At 45.0% G+C, this 20,553-nt stretch overlaps 1 protein-coding gene across 1 annotated transcript in view; it reads right to left on the bottom strand.

Moving 5' to 3' along the window:
• PEX14 (peroxisomal biogenesis factor 14) overlaps positions 1-20,553 on the bottom strand; it is a 117,775-nt gene that overhangs the window by 83,785 nt on the left and 13,437 nt on the right. The gene's annotated exons all lie outside the window — the stretch shown is intronic.

Genomic DNA, 20,553 nt, shown 5'->3' with positions numbered 1-20,553 from the left:
ATGGGCAGGGTTTTTACCAGCCCATAAGTGGTTTGGCATCCTTCTTTCCCAGGAATTACCTAGAAATTCATTTAACATCTAAAGACTACAAATGAAACTTCAGAAGGCCAGAAGTACATGCAGAGAAGGAGGAGGGGGACAGTATTCTCTCACCCTCATCTTAAAGATACATGATCCTTATAGGGAGCAAAGTAAACACGCAGAAGGTAGTAATCAAGAATCAAAGCCAAAGATGACCTGGTCTTAATTTTCACTCACTCACCAACTTCTGCAGTAACTTTCTGGGAGTTACTTACCTTTCCTGTTTCTGCTTCCTCATCTGTAAAATGGAACTAACACTGCTTAGGGACTTACCAGAGTGTTACAAGGAATAATTAGTTAGCATTTATTAACACTTTTGATCTTCAAAGTAGGATTATTAGACTATAAAGCAGAGTAGATGTGGTTTGAAAAATCTTTTAAAAACCTAAAATAAAGTAAGCAGGCAAATTCGGAGAAGCAAAACAGGCTGACATCACCTCCCAACATCCAGAAAGATCCCTTCACCTCCACAGGCAGCCCCTTTCTGCCCTGATCTGCATTTGCAGGTAGAGACAATAGCAAAAGAACCTTGCACTGGGAAAACTGGAGGAGGGGAAAGAAGAGAGACAGGAGAAAGCGAAGGTCAGTGGAAGAACTGTAAAAAGAAAGATGAAGAAACTGAAACTGAAGAAAATGTAAAAAGGAGAGAGAAGAGAGAAAAGCAAGGGGCAAGATGGAATACAAAGCAGCAAGAAATGAAGAAATGGCAAATCCTATCCCCTAGAAGAACAGCCAAAACAGGAAGAGAGGAGGAAAAAAGAAAAACGAAGAGAAATGGAAAAGAAAACTTCATTAGGGAACAAATAAAGTGTATCCTGTTTTCAAAGAAAAAAGGTTAAAAATTTTTAAGTTAATTAAAAAAAAAAAAGAGGAGGACAAAGAGCAGAGGATAGAAAAAGAGAACATAAAGCTTTCAAGGGTATGTCTGGAAACCAGAAAGCTGGAAAGGAAATCATTAGCAAGTCCACAGTGCGTCTACAGTGATACTGCGTGGATCAATTCATTTAACGCTGCCCTGTACATTTACAGAAAAGTACCTCTGATATAATAAAGGCTCATAAACACGCAGAAATTGGGTTAGACCCGTTTCGAATTCCTGCCAAACAATGGTTCAGAAAAATGAAGCTCTATTTTAATTAGCTGGACTCACGAGTGATTTGATAACAGCAGATGCTGTCTGGATGCTTTCAGCTTGATGGGCTCCACATACATGAACTTAGAGTGGTTTTGATGCAATTAGGTATTTCTCTCTGTTCCAACATGCCAGGCCCAAGGACCCAAGCCTGTGTGTAGCCCCTACGTGTTGCTATATTTATCCACACATTAATATTTCAAATCATGAAGATGGGAAAAGTGACCACAGAAGACAAGGAGAAAAGTAGTTTTCAAAGTCACTGGTAGATAGAAAAGAATACTCTCATGATGAATTTTTCTTTCCACTGGACAAAGAAAAGTTGGGTAGCAGAGAAAAAGCAACATCTATACAGAAATATTTAATGCCAAAGCTGGAACACAACAGACTGTTACTTCCAATTTTGCAATTCCAGCCCAGTGTTTCGGCAAAGGATTAGTGTGCCTAATGCACAGCCTGACCTGGGACTAAGTAGCCTTCGAAGTGTTCTTTGTAATCAGGCATCCTATTATAACTCCGCTCACCGCTCCCTGAGACAGGCAGTGGTGTTCAGGACCGCAACCCTGCGAGTCCAAGTATTTTCACCAGGTGCTTTCAAGCTGGGCACCTCACTGCCCCTCTCTCCCTTTTAAGCACTCTCTCTTCCAGAGAGCATTCTGTTTGCTTTTCCCACAGCACTCACTGCCCTCTCTGCTAGGACCACTTAGAGCACCACCACCCCACATGCACCTGCATAAAGCAAGAGCGGCTTCCAGCACCGAGACGAGACTCGCCTAATAGGAGGACCCGATCTGTTAATTATCTGTCAGTTTGTCACGGCTGGGCTGAGAAGGGGAGGATGATGAAAAGGGGGGTGCTGGGAGGAAGCTCTCTACTAGGCTGTGCACTGCTCTTCCTGAAATTCTGAATTAGGCTTTCCAAATCGTTCACCCTCTGTGGAATGACATGTAGTATAGAGGGCAGAAAAGAGAGGTGCTGGAGTTTTGACCGACTCATTTGGTCAGAAGGGAGGGCACCTGAACCCCACCGCTACCTCCATAAGCACACAGGGAGAAACGCACACCCCCCACTCTCTCCCCGAGAGGACAAAACGGACACGATGACCTTCACACCAGCTCCCCTTCGCTGGCGCTAACACACTGAGCACGTAAATCAAGGATGAAATCCCTGTGCCAGGAAAGCAAAGGAGAAGCATTTCTTCTGTAAAGAGCCCAAAGATGCCGCCTGCTTCTGAATCAGCATTTCAGGGCAAGTGTTTGGAAGGCAGGAAGCCCCGTGCCGGCAACTGAAGGAAAAATATGTATTTATTATATACAGGAGGCCTTCTTCAAAAGTTATTTATTTCACAAAACCACTCTGCTAAATAGAGGTTTCAATCTAATTGGAACTGCAATCTGCATATTGTAAACGCACCAAATGACAGTCTTCGAGATTTTTGTTCTACTCCACAGTTTATGGGTCCACAAGTAGTAGATTTCCCAACACACAAACATACGAGAATGTAAAAAAGAGTACAGAGGAGTATCTTTTAAAATTTATATATACATAGTATAAAATATTATAATATACATATATTTTTTTCCAGCCCTTGCAAACCCCAGAGGAGGGGCAGAGGGTCCAGACTGTGAGACGGGAGGATGCTTGAGATACCTCCGAGGACACAAAGCTAACCAGGGGGAAGGAGGCTCGTGGCAGCCCCAGGTTTGCTTTCAGCCATGTGTCCGGCACACAGGTCTTTGGTGAGCCCCTACTCACCACAAATCTCTTCTTTCCCTCCTGAGGGAGGCCAGGAGGGGACCCCCATGCAGCTTAATTCTCTCTACTCCTACCCAAAACCCAACTGAGCCACGGCTAATTAACTGAGATGCAAATAGTCATGGGCCGAAATAAAGGTTTTTAACAAGAAGTAAAAAGAGACCTTATAAATCAAACAAAAAAAAAGAAGAGGGAGAGAGAGAAAGCACCCAAAGCAAAAGGTCAAGCTACCAACAACTGAGGAAATGAGAATGAAAAGGGACAGGTCAGGACTTCCCATAAAGACCTAAAATTTTCTGTTTGTACCTCTGGGTTCATATCAAAAAGCAATTTACGACAAAGGAGGCGACTCCGTTCTGGGGAAGAGAAGTGGGTACAAAGATTCTTCAGTCCTACATACACCTGGGACTTATCTCCCTAGATTGCATTCAGATTAACTTTCTGCTCCTTGTTCCTGTCCCCCTCACTCATTTCAAGGAAAAGAAAATTTTTTCAAACACTGCATCCATAGGGCCAAAGGATATCCCTTGCGTTCTTAAAAACTTAACAAGCATCTTCCAGTGTACAGTAACTCCTTTCTGCCCTCCATACTCTGACAATATCAGCCTCTCTGTCACAGGGTGTAACCTTCATTTAAAAAAAAATCAGAGCTTTAGCCTCCCATTAAAAAAGAAAGAAAAGGAAGGAAGGAAGGAAGGAAGGAAGGAAGGGAGGAAAGAAAGAAAGAGAGAAAGAGAGAAAGAGAGAAAGAGAGAAAGAGAGAATATGAATTTGAAGGGGAATTCTGCCAAAACCCAAACCTCCCAAATCTGGTCCAGCCACATTCTTGCCCACAGCCTGTACTTCTCGGTGCCTCCCTACATTTTTCAAAATGCAGCTGCACAGACCTCTTAAAATTCAGATTTCTAGCACCTATAATTACAGGGCGCTCAAGCCAGGCTCCTTTAATTAATGAACCTGACTCCTCTCTCTTCAAAGGAAATCTGCATAAGGGATATATCACAGGGGTGAACTGACCCCCGGTCAGTGTTATCTGCTCTCTATGCCTGATGGCAACCAGCACTCTGCACCTCCAACAGGAGAGTGAAGTTGCCCCAACCCTCCCCTCAACTTCCCCGCCTCCACTACACATCCCAGTCTGGCACAAGCTTATGCAGTTAAGGCCATAAACCATTTCTTGGAACTTAAAGGAAGAGAAGGAAGCTTTCCTGGGTGTGACCAGCAAAATCCAAAGAGATTCTCCCCGGTCTGAGTGCTCCCCAATCTTCCCTCTGCCAGGATGAAAAGCAGAAAGTGCAGGCAGGAGAGAATGCCGCTGTTCAAGGCTGGACAAGCAACAGAGGGATCAGCCTGGGCTTTGAAAACTCTGGAAAAGCAATGAACGCAACAGGCATCCCAAAGCTGAAACAAAACCGGTAAGAAAAGCTATGCCTCTTTAAAGCAAAACAGGTGGAGACGGGTCATGACATGGAAGATACCGTTCACAAGGTCTGAAGAAGAATTTGAGCGCAGCCCAAGGATGACAAAGTGACCTCAAGATCTGTTCCCAGGTGGTCCTCACCAGTTCTTGAAATGACCCCTTACAAAATCAATACCTGATTACTAGTTTTTAAAGAGCTGGTTTTCCTTCTGGCTGCTCTGGGCAGTACAGCCTAATACTGTCTGTACCTGCTGCACATGCCAGGACAACCTATGGCCACTCTCCTGAACGTGGCTAGAAGCTGGTTTGTAACCATGTTCACTGGAAAGCAGGCTGCCTTTGCCTGCAACAAAGACTGGAAATGGTTGCAAACAAAGCCACAGATGCCAGAACAGACAAGGCCAGGGTCAAATCAAGACGACCCAGGTAAAGTTTCAGGCAGGAGATTTGAGATCCAGTAAAAGACTCCAACGGATCTGGCAATAATAAAAACAGGTTTGGCTCAGTCACTACCATCTGATAACCATTTCTCAAGGGTCTCTCTGGCCCACAGCAAACCCAGTGGGGCAACATTTGCTTTATTGACCAAATAAACTATCTCTTATAAGGCAGAGAAAAAGTTCTCAGACTGTGTACCCAGTAACACACTGTCTGCAGTTTTCCCAGTTTCTCATCTGTGATTTGGGCTATAAAATGAGGCTAAGGAACTATTGAAGAACAGCAATGGGTTCAATAAATGAAAACTTGAGGCACATTGTCCTAGCATCTCGGTTCTTCCCAGGGTACCTTACAGTGTAAATGTCAAATACTGAATCTGACCATTCTGTACTCTGCCAGAAAAGGGGGCTTTAACATTCCAGTTAGTTTTTGCCATTGCAAATATGATTTTGGAAGAAAGAGGGAAAGATAGTAATAATCAGTTTATCCAGTGGTTAAACTCTCAAATTATAGCGAGGCATGATCACTGACCACCAAGTCTAACTCCATGGCACCTGTCTTGTTTCCTGGCGTGGTGAACTGCCACCGTGATGCCCAACACCCAGAGGCTGACACAGTACAGCATCTCTGCTTTCCCATCAGGTCTGTCTCCAAGCCCATCAGCACAGGGCGGCTGGGATCCACAGCCCGCAGCGCTGCAGTGGAGTTCCAGGCTGACAGCATGACTGTACGGAGCCACTGCTTCCACGTTTCCAAATTACAAGCAGCCAGAGCTAGGTGAAGGATTTTTTAATTTGGTTTGGTTTTCCAACCAAGACATTCTCAAAGTTCACTGTTCTTTGAAGTGGGAGCATTTAATTTTCTAACAAATAATTAGAAGCACAGGACTAGAGAGAACACAGAATTGAGGAAGGTCAGGATATGCAAACATGAGGGGCTGGGAGGTAGCCGGGTTCAGGAATGTCCAGGGATTCTTGGCATGGGAGCTCACAACAGCCGGCCAGGCAGTCTCTCTCCAGGGTGTCTCAAGGGGAAATCACCCATCGATCCTAGGACACACTCATTCTAGGACCAATCCCTTACCTCAGAACAGCCTCTGCCTCAAATTCCTGCTTGTGCTTTAATGTTTAAATTATTAAATGCATTAATGTATTTACATTATTCAAGTCTTATGTGCATTTTTCTAAGATAATTTATGTATAAGAGTTTGAATGTCCATGACTGTTAATGTCTACAACCCTTCCTGTTCATTATTGATTCTGGAAGAAAAAAAAAGTCAGAGTTTTAATGCCTTATTTTTAATGTATTAAGAGTCTGAATAAGTGCATTCTCTTTTTTCTTTTGTAATTTCATAATTTAAGTAGTGCATTTATTAAACTGACACAGTATGAATTGTGGTGAAGCCTGGCACGGCTCCACGCTGCGGGAGCAGCCAGCTGGAGGAGTGCGCCTGCTTCTCCGACCAGCGCTCAGGCTCTCCCCACCTCCGGGAGGCCGGGACGGGTGGCCGGGGAGCTGCAGGTGCTCGTCCAATTTAGGATGTGCAAGGAGATTCCTCTTCCTCCTTTTTAAAGTTCTCACCCAGATCCTCTCTCCTGGTTAAATGGGTTTCCAGAATGCTATTGAGCGGCCTCTTTTTTCTTTTTTTTTTAAGGTGAGACTTTTCTGCCCATTGGCATTCCTCCTCTGATGTGCTCCAGGTGATACCCAAACAGAGCTTGCAATCAGTACACAATTTTCAAGAACAGTCAAAATGCGGAGCTTAGCATGGCAAAAACAGCAAACAAAACAACTACTTTTAAAGGGGGAATCTCAAAATGCAGACAAACATCTCAAACAAGCAACACCTCAATTTGGGCAGAAAAAACGACTTTCTTTTGAAATCCAGCTTCCCCAGCATAACAGCCCTCTTTCAGCTATAGACAGTAGAGCGACAGTGACACCCAATGGCCTATTAGTTCAATCCCAACTGAGCGCTCCCCATGGCTCTCCCCAGAGAGGCGTTTCAGGCCCAGAGTTTCCGTGTGAACACGGAAGCTCAAAGGAAAATCAGGTATCACCTACTCATTAAGAACTTGAATTGCTAACGGATACATTTCTTGCCACCACAAAGAACACACACACAGACGGTATATAATCACGCATGTGCGTGTGCAAACTGCACCGTGGAACACACATCTCTACAGTCTCTTTCTGGCGGGTGACGTGAGCACGTGTGCACATGCGCACATACACACAGACAGATGCACATATGTGGACTCAGCAACACTGTACAAATCAACTTGGAGTGAGAAAAAGGATGCCAGGCATTGTTCACTGCTGTTTTTGAATCTGACTCTGCCATTTCTAATGTCACATATATATATATATATACACACACACACACAAATTTATAAATATGCATACATTAGATGAGTTTTTAATATACTTTCTCCCTTTCTTTTTTCTATTTATTCCTTTTTCTTTTGTTTTTTTTCTTCTTCTGTTCTTTTTTGGCGACTCATTACCATTCTTTAACTGTAACAATTTATATCAGCATATAATGTTAAATAATTACAGGGAGCGGAGCTCACTCTAGTGAGGATATAAACGCGCTGTGGGAATCTACAGATTTAAACAAATAACACTCACAGCAGGGGGTGAGCGGATGAATTAGCATTAATATCCTGCCTGGGAGATCCCAGTGCACTGGTACTGCTTAAATACAGATCTTTTCTGTAACAGTCAATATGACAGCTCCCGGCAATACGGCCCCTTTCCCTTTCCCAGTCAATATAGCAGCCAGTGAAAATAGAAACGTCCCTATAGCAATCAATATAGCAGCCAGCTAAAATAAACCCTTCCCTTTTAAGGGCTATATAATAGTCAGCTAAATGGAAGAATTGGCACCCCTGCTGGATAGCTCAGCAGAGGAGCCAAGGAATGAACAGGCCACGAGCACTAAATGATCCTTCAGCTCCTCAAAAAGGCTCTGCCCAGGAAGGGAGAAGGCATCCACAGGTAAGGAACCCAGAGGAAGTCTGAGAGGGACACTTGGCAGACTGCTCCTGGTCCCAACGAGTAAATGCCCAGGTCATAAGCAGGCCACCGGCCACCCCTCACAGAGGCTTAATTAAAATGTCCAGGAACTCTAGAATTCTTGTTCAAACTGTCAGCAGGAACGAGGAAACACCTCTCTCCAGTGGGGAGTGACAGTATCTTGATTCCAACCCTCCCCTCTGCCCCCGCCCTGCTCCCATCCTAGCCCCAGAAGGGAAGAGTATTAAGTTAACAGCCTGTGGTTTTCTGTTTTCCAGCAGAAGGGACAGCGGTTGTGTCAGAAACAGACATCCAGCCAAGTGGGTGAAAAACATAGCATTCTATGTTGAATGCTGCCCAGCAGGTATATAGAACTCATCTTTAAAACACAAGCCGTCATGGGGGAGGGTGTAGCTCAGTAGCAGAGTGTGTGCTTAGCATGCACAAGGTCCTGGGTTCAATCCCCAGGATCTCCATTAAAAAATAGAACAAATAAACCTAATTAACTCCCCCCAGCCCCCCCACAAAAAAACACACTAAAAAAAAGTTAAAAAAAACCTCAGCCATCAATCTATTAAATATTGTAAAGATACCACATTCCCCACACCCACCATTCACAGCATGGAAAATTCTCTCCTTCCTTGGAGACTCACAGGAAAGGAGTTTTATTATAACAGAATTCAGAGGATGGCTCACTCTGAAGGCCAAAATAGACCAAAGGCCTTTAAAAAAGAAGAAGAAGAAGAAGGAACATTTGATTAAGAGATCTGAAGTTATTGTTCTTTTTCATTACAACTAGCTACTTCTAAAATTAGTTCAGTAGGGTTTATGAATTTGATCAACGTGGAATATACCACTGACACCAGTGCAGGTTTCCCACAAACAATCCTGAAGTCAATGCTTGGACTCGGTTATGCTCCAAAGCAGATGAACATCAGGGACCCACCCCACCTTCATTAAAATTCCACAATCTGTCTGCCATCCTTTGGGTAAATCCACAGAGAGTCCCTGTTTCCCTGGCCAGGTGTTTTAACACCCAGTGATGCTCATGTCATCAATCAGGTGACTCAGTCAAGTACCACAGTGTCAGAAACTGCAGGAAGAAAGATCCAGCAAGTACTGAATTGAGAGCTCAAGTCCTTAAAAATTTAGATCCTGAACCCCATCTCAGCTGTAAGAACGAGCGGGTGCTCTTGAGTTCGGAAATTCCAGTTAAACACTATCTTAGGAGAGAAGAAGGTTAATAAGATCAGGGCTCACTCCTGGCAATCAGCACTCGTAGGTCCTACTGGCCATTCTAGGAAATCCTAGCGCTCTTACTTGCACTGTGATCGCGGTAGGCACTCGAGAGAGGAAATGGGTATGTGGGGGAGACCCATGATTTTGTGAAACGTAGTATCACAAAAAGTGAGTTACTGTTATGCTATGACATGGCACTTAGCTTCCAGAGCTGAAACCACTAAGTACTTGATAAACTCTGACGTACGTGGACATTTCCATTTCTAAACCACACACACAAGCTGGAGGGTATAGACTTTCAATCCGACAGAAGCAAACCTGGAGAGAATGCACCATGATGTTAGCAGAGACTGCTGCAACTACAGATGCCATTGACAGTCATCAAAGGAGGGGCGGGGGGCGGGGGGGCACGGAAGAGAAAGAGGGAGAAAGAGAGAGTAGCGAAAGAGAAAATACTTATGAAGGGGAAGGAGAAAAGAGAGACATGAAAGAAAAGATCAGAGATAACAGAAGAAGTAACAAAATAAAAAAGACGAAACCTCACTTTGGCATTTACAGTTTAAAGGTTTCAGGGCATTTTATGAAACGACAGTTGCGATAAAACAACTAGAACAGTGAGTCATCTGGTTTCCAACTTCTGAGTCAAAAGGAGCTGTTTCTAGACAAACTACAAAGTAGCTCTGCTGCCTGCACATTTAACGATGCCTATCACAGCTACAGAACAGGATGTGGAGAGAGAATGGGGAGGTGGGAGTGAGCACTGGCTTTGCTGGGCCCAGTGTCACTGTGAATAAAAACTGTCAAGATTTAAACCATAATAATGGAAAGGCTATAAAGGTCTCAGCTAGAACGTTTCCTCTGATGTTCCCTTTCATAAAATGCCCACTTTATGTTGACTACGTGGCAACGGTGCACTAAACATCTGCGTACCTGTGCACCAGTGGGAACACTGCACCCTAAGTTCCTGGGAGGTATCAACTGTGCACTCCAGCCCCTTGGCTCATCATCACCATCTACATAAGTCAGCATATGCACACGCGTGCATGCACACAAGCACACTCCACAAATATGTGTTGACTGCCTACCTCCTCCCAGGATGAGGGATCAGGACATAACGCCCATCCCATACAGGGTTTAGCAAGGGGCCTAGGTGCTAAATACCCAGGAAACAAACAAAAAACTATACTCTGCTTGGAAATATGGCCATACATCCTAGGGACTACTCTGCCACTTCAGCACCTACCAGCCTTACACGAGAGCTTGGCAGCCTAACAGTGAGACGCAACTTTTCCCTGCCCTGTGCCAGAGCGAAGTGGATAAGCTGGAATACAAATCAGATACACATTCAAAAAGGGGGCTAAACTGGGCATCCACAAGGACTTGCCTGTACTTGGACTCAGCAGACAAAACTACCAAAAGACATGGGTTTCAAGAGAATCTTTTATCCATAGCCTGCCACCTGACCACTCTAGGCACCAGGGAACCGCAAAGAGAAACGGAAACAAAACCTCTCCACGTTAATACTTCACAGGCAGGACAAAGAGGCAGGAACCAAGAAAGGACAACATGGACGCAAAAACCACACGTAGGGATAAGGTGAGGTTGAAATCCGTAAATCGGGGAGACTGTGCAGTGCAATTAGGGAAGCCAAGGTACAAAATTAGGGAAGGCCCAACTCGGGAGCAGATGCAGAATGATAACTCGCCTCTGCCAGGTGGGCTGCCAGGGCCAACCACAAACCATCCCTGGGCTGCTTTCCCTGTTGATCTGTAATTGGCGAGTCTGTGATGGAACTACCAATTATTGTTAGGCCCCCTGTATTTAGTTCACAGACAAAGGGAAGCAAGAGAGACCAGTTAGTAATGAGTAAGTAATGGCCACTAAAATACACTGTATTTTACAGAGCTGCTTCAGCAGGAAAAGCCATTCAGAAAATAAAAAGTGAAAGAATAAAATAAGCTAGAGAAACTCAATTTTCTTCTCCCTTCCTCCCAAAGCCACACTTAGAATAAAATGAGGTTTGTGCAGGTTAATCCTTATGAGGTAAGAAAAAAATGATTAAATACATTAAAAAAATCAATTGTACATTAAACCAAATCCAGGAACTGCAAAAACAAACACTGCAGTGTTCCTCCAGCCGGCATTAGCTCTGCCAGTCTGGTCAGTAGGGGATACCCCCACCTGATGGAGCCCGCGGAGGTAATGGAAGCTAAACAGAAAGGAAGGGGAGAAAAATGGAGCTGGGAGGGGCTGGGTGGGGCTACAGATCTGGATTTGACTGGAATAAAGTTACTTCTAGACATTACAAAGGAAGAAATAAAGTGTCTTATAAATGGGGCTCTGGAGACCAGGCTGAATTCCTCAAAAATCCAATAGAAATAACAGTAATGATAATAATCATCATTTGATAAACAGAAGTTATAAACCACTTCACTGTCAAATGATTTGCCACTATTTCTAGTTATTTCTTCTGTTCATTAGCCGATTCTATTAACTGTCATTTTTCAGAGAGACAACAGAGAGCAAGCTGGAGAGGTGAGGTTAAGAGGCGTGCCTTTGTCTGCGAGGAAAGCCACTCTCAGAGCTGGAATGGAAACCCCCACCCTTCCCCGGCGCTCTGGGGTCCATGGACGTGGATGAAGGCCTGAAAGGAGGCACAGCCCGAGAGCCTCGGTCACCAGCTCCTCCCACAGCAGAGTCAGGACTGAGAATTCTTAGCTAATCCTAAGTAAACCTCACAGGGCTGAAATGTCACGGCCAGTCTGCCTCTTGGTGTGCATGGCAACCATCCGGGTCTGCCTGCAACCAGCTCTTCTCCTTTCTGTCACTTGCTTCAGCCACACAACTGGAAGAAGATCTGAGAGTCAGGGCCATGGGGAAATATGTGCTTCTGAGATTGTGGGGGGCGGGGGAGTCATTCACTTCCACAAGGCACAAGTTGGCCATATGTCAGTCTTGAACCCGAAGTCTTTTGATTGGCAAATCCAACGGCTCCTCCTTAATGTGTTTATGAAATGAGTTATTGAGAATTGAAGAGAAACCCATGCAAGCCTGGCTTTGAGGGATGGGGGGGTCAACATGATGACAGGAAGAATAGATTAATCAACCACATGTCAGTGGTGTTCCCAACAGAATAAAGACCCACGTCCACAGGGGAAAATTTCAAAACATCTAAACATTATTAGAGTGCGTTATCAATGGCAACAAGTAAGATGTGACAAAAAGATCTTACTCTCTTAAGGACATCTTCATTCTCTTATCTTCAAAGCAAGTGACCTTTGCTGCCTTAACTCTGACAGTGGAGGATGTGTGGATGCTGATGGGAACACAGATAAAGGATTTACCTGAGGGGGCAGAGGAAGCAAAGACGGAGATCCTGAATACTCCATAGTTTCTTTGCTTACGGTGGAGCGGTGTTGAAAGCAAGTTGCTCCATTGTGGAAGCTTCCCTCTGCCAGCAGGAGCTGGAACCACAAGCAGTTGCTGCCCTCTAGGAGCTCCCAGGGACACAGCACCGTGCTGCACACACGGAAGATGAAAAGACCCCATTATCTCGCCCCGATCCCGTAACCTGTCATTAGTGAGGTACATGGGTGCAGGCGTCTCCTCCAAGTGCGGAGGCCCACCTCACCTGTGATAAATTAATAGGTGCCTTTTCAACAGCTAAGATGCATACAAAAGACTCCAACCAGTGAGAATGTGTGATGGCAGCAGCTTCAGAGGAAGCACAGACTCACCAGGCAGCACCCGAACAAGCCAAAGCCCCGCTCCCACACTTCTGTGCCCGGCGAGGTCAGAGCACTGTCCTGCCTGCTCTCCTATCCTGCTCAGGTCTGCAGTGCGGACTCTGGGGCTTAACTCCCAGTCCCGCCGCTGACTAGCCATGGGAACGTGGCTGCCCTGGGCTTGTTTCCTCACTGTAAACTGAGGAAGAGTGATTCTCACCGGTCTGTGAGGCTGAAACAAGATAACAAAAATTTTTAAAACCAGCACGGAGGCCAGCATATCATACAGCAGAAGTCCTCCGGGCCTATGTGATCAGAGCTACTAATTGGTCAGTTAATTGAAAAATCAGTTAAAGCAGGGAATCATTAAAGATGGAGTCTATCTACATACCTTAAACATTTTACATTAACTTAAAACCTATAAACAAACGCACAGTCATTTGCTAATCTTTTGATGTAGCGCCAAGACCTTTTCTTTGAGTGTGGGCCCACAGACTGAAGTTCCCAGACGTCTTTCGCGCATAAACTTCACCCATAACACACCCTTCACAATTTCTAAAGCAAAGTGAGACCTTAAAAGACATTAGCAAAGCAAACTGAAGCACGTAATTCCTCTAGATTTTTATGATTTTCTCTACTTACATCTAAAAAGACAACCACCTTTTTAGCAGTTCACATTTACCAAAGCATTCAGCTTAGTTTTCAGGAAACCTGCTTTTCACATTTACGTTTACAAAACACATGATGTTTGCAGATCCCTCTGTTCACATATGCTTAGAGCATATTTAATAAAATTGCCTAATTCGCTAACAAATCAACTGGCACACAGATACAAGACAACCTGACTCCCTCTTGGCCTGCAGAAGGGGTGTGGGTGTGCATGAGACCAGCCAGGGCTGCCCGTTCACAGCACCCAGGCCTGGTGAGTAGCCTCCCCAGCCCCACGATAGAGAGTCGGTTCCTTTGAGAAGAGCATCTCATGCAAACTCTTGACACTGTTAAAAATACATATTTATTGGTGCTGACACTTCGTTTCACAAGAGATTTGAAATAAGTCAAAGGTACACACAAGACAAAAGCATATAGCAAACGGAAAGTACAAGGAAAGAAAACAAAAGATGTTTAATAAATGTTTACTTGTCCCCTTCTCCATCAAATCCCATTTTCAGCGAACTGTGGAAACACTAACCCATTCATACACATGACTGTGTGCCTGATTCTGTTAGCAACTCCTCCCCGCCAAGCTGGAAAAAGCGGCCCTGCCCCTAAAGATGCTCTTGCTGTGGCCCAACTGGACCACAGCAGACACACTGAGAAAGGCTTCTTGCTGACACCCCAGGGTGCCACCCGCAGTGAGCATAAGCAGGAGAGCAGTCTCACCAGGGTCACCAAAAGCAAGAGGCTACAAAGGCGGCAGCACATCTTCTTCCCGACAGGGGCAATCCATCCGGACGCCCAGCCCACTGGGGGCCATGAGTTAGCTCCTCGCCGCCTCTGAGTGTCAGGAAGCGCCCCCGCGCAGATTTACCTCTAGAATCACTCAGTGTCAGCCCCATCTTTAGACTGCGCAGACAAACTCATAATGGCAGAGAGAAGATTTGTGGAGCAACAAGCATAAATCTTGGTTATAACTACAAACCATAAAAGAAAGGAGAGCTGGGAGGGAAGGAGGAAGGGCGGCGAATGCGTCCTTCTCCAAAGCACCACTTTATCTTCTCGCAGCTTCTCACAGTACAGAAGTGGGACCAACTACAAGATCGTATTTTTCAAACCCAAATTGGCCTGCATGGTTTGACAACGGGTTAAAATATTTTAAATTTTAATCACCCTGGAAACTGTAGGGCACACGGTTGTCCCCAAAATGACATCCAATGGTTCGCAAACTGGGGGACTCGTTGAGGATTTGCTGAGTTTGCCACGTGGAATACCCAACTTAAAAAGCAGCTTTTGAGTGAATATTCTTCCAGATAAGATAATAACTGATTTTTAAACAACAGAAAAACATTTTCAGAATGTCACTCTGCCCAAATAAGGGCTCTGCACCTCCCATCTCCAGCAATGACTGGAGAGGACTCTGAGACTGTCTCTGGGAGAAAAGGGAGGAAACGAAACCTCTTCTGGAAGAACAAGGCTGGTGACAAGATTAAACACCGAATTCCCCTAATCACTATGCCTCTGAAACAGGGCACTTGAGTGCTCAGCTCCCCAGTTCCCACATCTCCAGAATGAGGACACTGCTCGGTTATCCAACTGTCAGGGCCTCTGATTACAGGAACGACAGCAAACATAAAGTATTACCATGAAAGCCAGGAACCCAAAGTATAAACAGAGCTGAATAACGATTTCAAATTCCATTTCTCTAATTATTACTCCTAAGAGTTCCGATTCATCTAATAATTACTTGTAAAAGGATACCTTAAAACTGAAAAGGCAACCTCTTCATTTACCTGAAGGAGGAAAGAACTTAAAGGGCACCGCCTCGTCTACTCAATAAACCTTCTCCGTCTTAACAGGAAGGACGGTGTAGGAAGAGGCAGTAATTTCAAAATCAGTAAGTAGCCCCGAGGTCATGGAGAAGCCCCCCAGAGACGGAAAGAGGCTTTTCAATCAAGTTCAGCCCTTTGAGCATTTAGTTCTGACCAGTTTTCTGCAGGATAGGCGGGAATCCCAGGCACCCTCCCAACAAGGGGTGTCAGTGTTGAGAGAGCAGCGTTGTCCTCACTAAAGCTTCTCCATGGTTGATGAGAGGAGAGTGGGGGAGGAGGAAAGCCAACATTCCCTCCCATCTGAGGGGCCCAGGCCTCCAGGGCAGCCCGGAGTCGGGGTGCACAACAACGCCCCGTCAGAGGTGCACCCAAGACCTACCCTCTGGGTGTTTGTACTTGATTAAGTCCCCAGCTTCTCTGTAGCAGCTGCGAGGGGTGCCTCCTGTCGTGTGTTGCTAGTAACAGTGTAAGTACCAACACTACAAACGATTCACTCTTTTTACAAATAAACAGAGCAGACTTAGGATTATCCCTATAATGTCATCCCCAGTCACCTGCCTCCAGACAGACGCTGGGTGGGAAACAGAGGTGGAAATTACAGCTCACCTTAGCAGACGTATCTCTGCCACAGCCCACAGAAATCAACCACTACAGACCCTTTAAATAATAATGCTTAATATTTTAGATTTGCCATAGTTATTTATTTTTCCTGGAAAAACGGTAATTTCCTGAAAGTGGCTAGGCTCATTACCCCTGTGATTATAAAACACATGAATATAATATTAAAATCAATTTTATTTTCCCACCAAGTGCTTTGAACTTTGTAAGTACATGTGTGTTACAGGTTCCTTATACACATATATACATAATACATATGTACATGAGTGTACACAAAGAAATGTGTTGAGCATGTGAATATCATCCTTCAGAAATGTTTTGGGGGAAAAAACATGAGAATCACCTATCCATAGTGAGCCGGCCGACAAGTACACCCAAGTACTCGAACCACAAAAGATACAAACACAGGGGAGGCTGAGCCAGAAATCCGTGCGAGCGGTCTCGAGGAGAAATCAACCAGCCACAGCTATTCTCAAAGAGAAGCTCACAGACCAACTCCTTGAATTCATCAAGATATTAATAGCCTTTGATTACCAGCCTCTGGTTAATTGACTTAAAAACCAAAGAGAAAATCTTAGGTGTCCCAGGTGTAAGGTGGATGAGCTCCCCTAGAAGGGCTGAGATCAAATACATGATGTAGAACCCCCCGGGCAAGGTTCTGTCTTAGCCTCAGGGAGAAACCTGAGGATACACGGTACTTCTGTACTTCAGATGTGGGATCTAAAAAAAAAAAAAAAAGGAACTCAGGGGAGTGGGGAATGGGTGAAGATGGTCAAAGGAACAAACTTCCAGTTATAAAATAAGTAAGTCATGGGGATGTAATGTTAAAAAAAAAAAAAAAGAATTCAGCATACTCAAAAATCTTAACTGTAGGGAAGGTGATAAAACAGAATTACCATCATCATTTATAAAGGCACATTAATTGCAGTTTGGGATTATTCTGGTAGAGGGACGCAGGGTAAAGGATAGAAACAAAAAGCAAAGACAAAAACAAACAAATGAACGGAAGGAGAAAAAAAAACCTAAGCCTACAAGTTAGAGGAAGAGCAGATGGCAGAAAATTCATCTATTAGAGAGAAGTTGGTGTCAGAGCAAAAAGCTGAAATTCTAGTTCAGCCAAGATCCACAAGCACCATATAAAGCAGGTAAGCAACAGTATTGCTAAATACTGAGGGACGTGTTGTATTGAAACAAGGGAGCAGACATGTAAATGAAACCATATTTATTGCTGCTTCAAATAGCCTAAACTCATATGACTAGAAGGACTCTCAGAAGGTTACTTAACCCCTGTTTCTGTATCCAAGCAAGTCAGGAACCAAGTTACTACTTCATGCAGACAACTGTCCACCCATTCTCAAAGATCTGCCGACCAGGCAGGACGTGACCCTCCTGGAACAGTGCAGGGACCCACCCAAAGCCTCTGTGTGAGCCTGAGAATGTGCCCACACAGGTGATGAGAAAACCCAGGGCTGAGGGAAATTTACAGGTTTTGAACAGACTGGGAGAAGACAAAGGTCAGTGCTCTGGAGGGCTGTCAAAAATCCTTGCCCTGGAAGGCAAAGCTCAGTGGACAAAGTATAAAGAAAAAGTAATCAGCCGTTTGAACTCTGGCAAAGAGTTCTGTCATTAACAATCAGAGAATTTCAACTAGGAGAGGACAGAATTTATCAAGACCAGTCTGTTCACCAATCTCCAGCCCTGAGGACATCGTGACATTATAGAGCCAACGATCCAACCTATGTGGCCAGAGTTGCTGGGTTAGTTTTTCTGTGAGGGGAGGGCTGAAGGGGCAAGAAGGTGCCGTGCAGTGCCACTGTTTAGCTGGAATCAAGATAAGGGATGGCTACACACACAAATGTGTCAATTAGAGACTACAAGACTATATATATATCAGCTCAAAATCACAAGCCAGTTTTTATGGCCCAAAGAGAACAGATATGAAAATCAGGCTCTCTTTCCCCAGCAAACAGAGCAAAGCAGTAATGCAGACACCCAAATACATCCACCTGACAAAGTCACTTGCACTGTACTGACTACTCAATAGAGCGTCTTTTGTCATAACTCACTTTTTTAATAAAGGGAAAAATTATTCCAAAGCAATCATCTAGTTCTGAAGACAAAGAACAAGATTATTTGCCTTCAACATCCCATGCTTAGCCTTTTTTAGTATAGAAAACAGGCAGCTTCCATTAAGGAATTCTGTGGAAAACATGCACTCCACTCAGTTAAAAAACAAAACCAAAAATAACTGAGCACCGTGTTCGCTCAACACTGGAATATCCTATTCCTCCAGACCTGGCTTCAAGTTTCACAAAAACCATCCCTAACTACTCACCCCGCCAGTCCCAGAGAACTCCTCCTCTGAATGAGGGCTCTCTTATACACCCAGCCAGGCAATTCTGCACCAAATTATATACAATTTTGTACTGTTTGCTAAAATTATATACAACCTTGTGCTGTTTGCTAATTGTTTCATGTGTAACAAATGCATTTTCTTCCCCAAATAAGATATATAAATTACTTGGGAAGGAGGCTTGGCTTTATTCTTCAATTGTCTGTTCCTCCTGAGCACCCAGGAGACAACTAGCACACCCGGACTGAGAAACCTCCCCTGGGGAGGGGTGACTACCCGGGCTGAGTACTGCGGGGCTTTCCATGGGTGCGGGCTCCCACCCTACGGCTTCTCTGGCATCCTAGGACTCTCCTCAGCCAGCTGCCAGCTCATAGCCGCTCATCCTGTACCCCGGACCCGCCACACAAGCCATCACTAGCCCTCAGCGGGCTCCTCTGCCTGGCACCCTCCCATTGCCACTCCCAAAAGGCAGAAGGAGCTCACTCAAGCCCACACAACTCAGCTGATGCCCTCATTTAATCAGGCTGCGGCAAACAGTTGGCCAAAAGCAATAAGGGCATGACTGAGAGACTGTGGGAGTTTAATATAAAAAAATTAATAAAAAAAAAAAAAAGAAAAGGGGAAGGAGGAAGGGTCTGTCTTTTAATAGGGCCCTAATTGCCCAGCTCATAGGAACAGCCCAAATGAGATGGGAGTTTATTTCGGGGGTTTTTTTAATTATTGTTTTTTTATATATATATGAATTGCTGCTATGTGTTTTCTTTCCTCTGAGCAATTATGCAGCAAGTACGTAAAGAGGGGGAAAAATATTAATTAAATATAAGGTAATTGTAGAGTTGGCCTGGAGAGAATGAGTCTGAACTCTGGACAATCGCAGGCTACTAGGGTTTGAAGACTGCTCAGGGCCTCCCAGAAAAGAAAGAAATAAAAATACAACCAACCAACAAGCAGATGCAGAGTACAGCAGGAAAAGAGCAGTGCACAGAAACGGCAGCGGGGCAGCGGGGCTGCAGGGCTCCAAGCACCCACAGTCAGAGAGGCTGCCAACTGCTCAGGGCTCACTGCTAGAGAGAACCCCCAAAAGTTTATCCAGTCACACCCCCAAAAGATGGTCAATAGGTAAATGAGAAGATAAAAACGTAAAAAGAGACTGAGGACGTAAAGGACTGAAGAGGACTGGAGTGTGCAATTTGAACTTTAGCCCAAAACCAACCACAACTTCAGCCTGAGGAGCACGGAGGCAGGCCCCACGGGAAACAAGCTCCCTATCTATGGGGCTGGCAAAGCGAAGAGGCCTCCTCTGGCTTTCACACCACTGAGACCTCAAGGAAGAACCCAGGCAATACCAAAAGAGAGAAAGGAAGGCACTGGGGGAGTGGCGGGAAGCGAACCGTACTTGGTGACAGTAGGTGACATGCGTGACAACAGTGCACCCTCCAACAGTCCTGGCAGGGCTCGTATCGGCCTGGCCTTTCTCCAGCTCACTCAAATCCGACTCAGCTTCTGCCCTGGAAAACCTTAGTACAGACTAGAATTCAGACTTGTTCATACCAGCTAAGGACCTCACGTCACCTCCTCCCACCACTGCCAGGAGGCGAGGGAAGAAAAACAGGTGAAACTGCAGGCCCTGCCGAAACAAACGCTTGGCCACACATCCCTCAGCTTGATATCAACATTCAAAGAAAGAAAAAGCTCTGAAAAGTTAAATCTAAAGCTGGCCCCTCCATAAAACTCAGCTGGTTTGTACACAACAGGTCTTGATACCCAGCCAACAGGATTTGCAACAGGCCCTGAAATGCAAAACAGAATGAAAATGGGGTGGGCGGGCAGGCATCTTGGCTCAGACCCCTAAGCAAAAGCACTTCATAAAGAAAATTAGCTTCCGTACTTAGTAGGCTCTTCGCTACCAATAGCAGCTAATGTTGGTAACGAGCATCACAAACCTAATTACTGGCCAGGCAGAAACGAACTCTCTCCCTTATCTGTTCTTCAGAGGCCACCCAAAGTGCCCTCACCCTGAGGAGCAGAATGGCTATTTCACACAATCAAGCAGCAGCTTGGTCAGGCCCAGCAACCCCACTCCAGCTTGGCCTCCAAAATTTCAGGCCTCCCACTAACAGCTACTGATTAACAGCAAATACAGGGGTGCATCACCACCGGGGGCCGACGCTTTTCATTCCAGGAAAGACCAGGCTTCACTAAGGCTACTAATCCCCACATGCCAGAAAAGGAGTCAGAAGTCGCAGGTCACTGGCTGCTTAGTCTCCACACGACACTTACTTTGAAAG

The sequence above is a fragment of the Camelus ferus genome, chromosome 13, assembly GCF_009834535.1.
Source record: "Camelus ferus isolate YT-003-E chromosome 13, BCGSAC_Cfer_1.0, whole genome shotgun sequence".
Classification (NCBI taxonomy): domain Eukaryota; kingdom Metazoa; phylum Chordata; class Mammalia; order Artiodactyla; family Camelidae; genus Camelus; species Camelus ferus.
This window is presented reverse-complemented; position numbering and strand designations above follow the sequence as displayed.